The sequence below is a fragment of the Platalea leucorodia genome (assembly GCF_965183815.1).
Source record: "Platalea leucorodia genome assembly, chromosome: 14".
Classification (NCBI taxonomy): Eukaryota; Metazoa; Chordata; class Aves; order Pelecaniformes; family Threskiornithidae; genus Platalea; species Platalea leucorodia.
Window position 1 is genome coordinate 3,948,505 of NC_138836.1, and position 6,548 is coordinate 3,955,052.

Below are 6,548 nucleotides of genomic sequence, written 5' to 3' on the forward strand. Positions count from 1 at the left end.
TTTGTATTCTAAGAGCACTGGAAAATGAAGCTCAATCTAACTGAAATTTGGTGGCAACCCTCAATCAGTTAGTTTCCTTTAAAAAGCCGTTTTTCTCTGAGCAGTGCTGTGTAACGCTCCCCAAATTAGACCGCTGTTATGGTTATTTGGGGCTATTTCAGTACTTTAATGAAGTTGACTCATCTTCCCTTGCAACGATATCACTAATTAAAACCAAGACGAGTAACTGCTTACACAGCTTGGCGGGTATGATTGCAGAGTTACGCGAGCGCATGTTACAGCATGTGTATCCTCTAGGAACATCAGATGAATAAAAGTTGTTAAGCTATCCAAGAGCGAATGTCAAATTCCTCAAGCAGAAGCTTGACTGAACTCCGATGCCCGTCTGAGAGTCTAAAAAGGTCTCCAAACATTAAACAGAAAAGGCAGTTTGCCACAAGGATTGATTTCATTATATCCCTCCGGCCCATTCATGGGGTACTGCTGCAGTCTGCTACTCCGGGGTGTTTTGACCTCTGGATCTGACAAAAGAATTTGAGCAAGGACTCGTACTAAGACAGACAACGTTGCCATGGAAAGCTGAACAAGCCTTTAAAATCACAGCTTTGCTCTACCCTATATCCCTGGCACTCTGTATTTCTTCAAACTTATCTAACAGCGTACATGGCAGGCTTTTATCTCCAAAATCTAGCCAACAAGTTGCTGCCGCTTTACTACTCTGCATCCTTCATCAAGCTGGAGTTTTCAGATGGAGACCCAAGAACCAGATCTCTCTATAACAGTGACATGAGTTCCCCACATAAAAATGTTTTTAATTACATTTAAAGCACGTTCAAAGGCATGAGGATTTAGTCAAGCACAAGTAGCTGAAAGCAACAGTCATGGTGCCTACATCTCCTGACAAAAAAAGTGAATATTAATTGCTCTCCTTCAAGAAATTATAACACATCTTAATTGGTGTTTTGGCTCCACAGGAGGGTTGGTAAATAAGGACATCCAAGATTCTCCTTATTGTTAAGTTTTGGTGATCTCAGACTGCCTGAATTCATCATATTAAGTTACCAGTCAAAAGGCAAGAACAAATGGAGACAATTAAGTATCTTCTAAAAGAAACCTTCTGAATTGGTTTTATTTATTTCAAGCTTATGTAAGTTTACTGCTATTTCTGCAAGCATTCTTCTGAGAGCTGTTATGGCATTTGAATATTTTTGTAAATAACAGTCCTCGTCACTGAATGTCTGAAGCTACCTGCCAAAATGAACCAAAAATCTTATGTAAGCCAAGATGTTAAAAAGATTTTCCTGTAGCCAGAACTTTGAAATTCTGTATTCAGGAATCCAGATGACTGAAGAGCATTACAGAAATGGATTGAAAATATCATCAGCTGTTCCAGTTACCAAAATGATATCAAATTCTTCCTTGTGGATGCAGATGTACCCACCGCACTCACACTGCAACTCTATTTTTCATTCATTTTCTATTAAGCCCTTTTTTTCTCAAGTGGGATTTCAAGGCATTCAAAGCCTTTTAAAAGAATTCAGAATTTATGCTCAAGGTAATTGAAAACAACATGTTGTTTTCTGCATTTTTGTGTGGTCACTGCAGGACGAGAAGGCTCTCTTGAGTCTCTGCGCTTGTGTCACTGCTATAAATTCTTGTGCCACTGGCATTAGCTTAACACAACGTGACTGATCTAATTAGACACGATGTGTCACAGCAGCTGCACGCCAGCCTGGAAACTCAAATAGGCCTTTTCAGGTGATGGCAGCTTTATATGTTCCTTCCGCCCATAGCAGCTGGTTAAAAACGCCTATATTTTCAACCTTGAAGCTGAACCACTTCCACAGCCCCCCCGGGGGGCCACCCGGGCCACTGTGACACGGTGCCGGGTGAAGGCAGCGCTGAGCCCCATGGCACCCCCTGTGGCCAGGGGCAAGCTCGAGCCCTGCCTGCTCGCCAGCAGGCCACCGCTTCACTCCACCCCAGGACTGATGGCCATGATCCAGAAGTGCTGAAGCCACTTGGACTGCGAGGCGCTGTGGGCTGCCACACCGTGCCGGCCCCATCACATCTGTGCGTGTGTTCGGAAGCGGCCACTGAACCAACAGGAGGCTGAGCTCAATGACGTCGATGTAGTGACAGTGCCCTGACAGGACATGGTGACGGTGCATGAAGCTAAGCAGAAGCTGGACCTCACACGGTACTTGGACAGCCAGGTCTTCTGCTTTGACCATGCCTTCAATGATTGTGCCACCAATGAGCTGGCGTACAGGCGCACCGCCCAGCCCCTGATGCAGACCATCTTCCAGGGGAGCATGGCTGCCTGCTTTGCCTGCGGCCAGAAAGGCAGCGGCGAGACACACACCGTGAGGGGAAGTTTCTCTATCAAGAACCCTGAGCCTTCCAAAGGGATCTACATCCTGGCTGCCGAGAATGTCTTCCGCGGGCTGCAGGACCCCAGCTGCCAGAAACTGGAGTTTTGAGTCTATGGGGCCTTCTTTGAGATTTATGGGAGCAAAGCGTTTGACCTTCTGAACCAGAAGAAGCAGCTGAGAGTGCTGGAAGATGGTAAAGAGCAGATCCAAGTGGTGGGGCTGTGGGAGGAAGAAGCCACCAGTGTGGAAGATGTCATCAAGCTAATTGAAACGGGTAGCAAGTATTGCATGTCAGGCAAGACTTCTGCCAATGCTCACTCATCCCGGAGCCATACCATATTCCAGATCATACCTGAGAAGAGGGCATTTGTATGCCAAGTTTTGCCTGATTGATTTGGCTGGGAATGAGCGAGGAGCTGACATCTCCACTGCAGACAGGCAAACAAGGCTGGAGGGGGCTGATATTAATAAAAGCTTCCTGGCACTGAAGGAGTGTATCAGGGCATTGGGGTGTAACAGAGCCCACACCCTGTTCAGGGCTAGCAAACTCCCGAGGGACTCATTTATAGGGGAAAATTCCTGTAGCTGCATGGTTGCCACTATCTCTCCAGGAATGAGATCCTGCAAGCACACCGTTAACACCCTACAGTATGCCAACCGTGTGAAGTAGCTGGTGGTGGATTTAAATTCCCTTGGACAACCCTGTCAGGAGGTGTTCAAGTTCCCACATTGGCTGAAAGATGTGAAGAAATGCTGGACTATTCAGGACCGTCCCAGGACGGCTGTTACAGCTATTTGGGGTTCAGGCAGACAAGGAAGTCTTGCCCCAGTTATTTACTTTCAGTGCCAGGGGGAAAACACAGAAGAGAAAAGAGGTGGATGAGAAAATGCTTATGGAGGAGTATTGGGAATCTCTGCGATGGTTTAAAGTATTCTTAGAAGTCACTGGCGAAATAGACTACAATGTAGATTTTTACGCTGCACAGCTTGAATCAGTCCCGGGTCAAAAAATTGGCATCCTGACCGAGATCCAAGAAAAAGTCAGATTATTCTGGTCAGCTCTTTGCAAGGAAGAACAGGGCAGCAGCCAGAGCTGCATGAAGAAATCCCATATGCTGTAAGCTGTGCCAGAGACCCCTGGACCCTGAAACTGCTGCAAAATGAGAGCTGTTATGATGCTACTGCATCAACCGCTCAACAACTGGAATGCTTAAAAAAATCATAAATAGTGTCTGCAGGGATATTCTGGTTGGTTTTTCTCTTGAAAGTAGTGGGTTAGACATGTAGAAAAATAGTGCAGTGCTGTTTCCAGGTATTTTTCACTGTAGAAAGTAAAATTGTGCAGTTGTGAGGATCTAACCTGTAGGAAAAGGCAAGAATTTACAGACAATGTGTGTCATCTCATCTGGGCAGGTTTCCTCCTCATGGCTGTAATACACACACACACATATATATATATGTACCTCCCTAGATGGGGCCTGCTCCAGGGCTGTGTGAAGCTGCGCCAAAATGAAAGTCACATTCCCAGGGTAGGAGGCATTTCAAGTGATTTAAAAAGGCGTGCAAAGCACTGTCATTTCTGAGTATGATACATTTGGGAAATGAAGGTTATTTTGTCATGGCATAAGCAGTGGCTTTTTTATAGCATCAGCTCACTTTTTTTCCTCTCTCCCTCTCTATCTTTCTTTCTTAACTATGTTCTCATGAGACGTTAAAAGAAAAAAGATGCTAGAACCTTCCTTCATAAAAATCAGACTAAAGATCATGGCAGTTGCCTGACTGGTGGGGAGAAGATGCGCCTGCACGGTTTGCAGAGGGAAGCAGGGGAGTCAGTGCCCTGGATCAGGGCCTGGCGAGTGGGGGTTTGCCAGATCAAAGGGTCCGAAAAGCTGCGTCCCACCAAGCGCCACCCGACAGCGCATAGCAGCGCCATAGCAGCACGCAGAGAGCGGCAGCCCCAGACCGGCGCATCATCCCTGGTGGGAAACTCTGCAAAAACTGCTCCTGGTAGAGAAGTTAAAGAATCAGGCACATATCTATGCTTATTATTCAATTTGGAAGTTAATTAGTATAAAATATTGAAAGGGTAACAAATAAGTGGAAGAAATTAAATGGTATAAATCGTACCTAATTAATTGATTATAATCTCCCTCCAATTCCTCATGCCTCCTGAGCTCTTTCCGGCTGTTGGTCCAATCCACCAGTTTATGCTACTGAACATTTTAAACATCTGATAAGTCTGATGAAACCAATGGAGGAACTTCAGCTGCCTTTCAGCCAAGCCAGAAATTAGTTTTCAGTGATGAAATTACGAGACACCAAACATTGTTTAAATGCTGGTCATCTCCTAGTAATAATACACCGTGCTTTTCAGCTTCAGTGCACTTTACAAGCATTTCTTTATTGGCATACTGCTTGTTTTAGTATTCCTAGTTTCAACAGCTTGTAGTGTTCAGAGATGCAATGAGACACGGGTAGTACTTCCCAGATTAAGATAAAAGTGTGTTGTTTCCAGCGGGGATTTACCATGAAAGGGTTTTCTCCTTTCTGAAAAGAAGTAACTTTGAGGTTTCTTCCTTAGCATTTCTCTTGGATTCTTGTGTTTGAGGTGCTGGACGTAGTAGGGCAGCAGGTTGTAGAGCCCAGGTACCCCACCACGGGGTACGGTATGTGAAAGCACACTGGCTCCATGGTCCCTTGCCTGGGACTATCCAGCAGGCTCTCTCTTAGCTGGATGTAGGAAGTGTTTCCCACACAAGACATCTGATAGATTCACTCTTTTGGCTGCCTGTGGTCCTTACTCCAGGTCTAAGTTCCCGCTGTTCACATGCTGTGGCCGTGCGTTAGCTATAAATCATGAACATGAACTGTTTTGGCAAAAAGGGCTATGAATTAATTGAGTTGGGCACAGTTCTAGAAACACAGTTTTAATGAGCTGGAACAAAGTCATATCAGGGCGGGATGGTTTGCAGTGAGTAGGAAAATGAATTTTATTCTGTCTTTGTTTACACTCACACATTCAGGAGGCTGTTTGCAACTAAGCTCAGAAGGTGATTCATGAGCACACCCTACTGCTTTCTAAAGCAGATGCAAAAGGAATTAACTAAATTAGCCTTTTTTTTCCATTTTTGTGGTTACGTGAAGTGTTGATTAACCTCCTTTCCCTCTTTGATGATCTTCATTTACATATTTTCCTTTGCTTTCTAAACATAAATCCTGTGTATGTAGAGAGTGCAGAACCCCTCCTTCCTAGTACCTGGACTTTAAGCATGACTTCTGCCTGGTTTCCATGAGTTTGTAGCCACAGGATACCCCTTTGTATTTTGGGTTTGGAAATGTAGTTTAAGCATGTTTACATGAGTCCACAGAGCCCAACCCATAGAGGTTCACAGATTCAATGAAAATTCATTCTAATTTTTACTGGCCAAGGTATGCCTTTGTAATGAAACCAGAATCAGATAAGTGTGCTGGGGTTTAGGTTTGCATTGCTCTGGTGACCATGAATGTTCAATTAAATAAAGATCCCTAATTAATTATAGCGAGGTCAGCCATTCACTTAGCCTGTTAAACAACTGAAACAGTTTTATAGGATGCATTTTTCGTTATAACTGATTGTAGCTGAATGAACAAGAAAAGCAACCATTGTATAAATAGAACCTGGCTAATCTAATCATTTAACGCCTGATAGTTAACCATAAATACTGCTATTCTGTTTTGCTGCAAGGATTTAAATCTATTCTCTTCTTACCTGTGTCATTTCTAGGGGAGATTTCATTGCTAGTGAGACATTATACCTAGGAGCTCTACACGCCCCCCCAATACTTCATATGCCTCTGCTTGACTCCAGTGTTTCGTAAGGACTGAACACATACACTCAGAACCTCCCCTATCAACAAGTGATAGCAGTTCCCATTGCAACTACAGATAGATAGACAGATAGACAGATATATGTACATTGGTCTAATTTTCCAGCTGCTGCCTTCCTACTTCTGAGCTTGGAACAGCTTTGGCTGTAAAATACAGTCTTATTTTCCACACTTCTCTAGTGTTTGCCAGTTAATTTTGTCAGAGCAGCACTGCAGTGCCTCCATAGCTTGACTCAGCCTCTGCTGAACTCCTTGTTAGGTTTCCTCATCGCGTGTTCCAACTCTTGCATGTTCTCCCTGTGCAGTC

At 44.3% G+C, this 6,548-nt stretch overlaps 1 pseudogene across 1 annotated transcript; it reads left to right on the forward strand.

Annotated features, from left to right (window-relative positions):
• The first annotated feature begins 339 nt into the window (after nucleotides 1-339).
• LOC309597280 (kinesin-like protein KIF2A) lies at nucleotides 340-3,496 on the forward strand (annotated as a pseudogene). The gene is made up of 2 exons: nucleotides 340-477; nucleotides 2,034-3,496. The product of its transcript is annotated as a kinesin-like protein KIF2A (transcript).
• The last annotated feature ends 3,052 nt before the right edge of the window (nucleotides 3,497-6,548 follow it).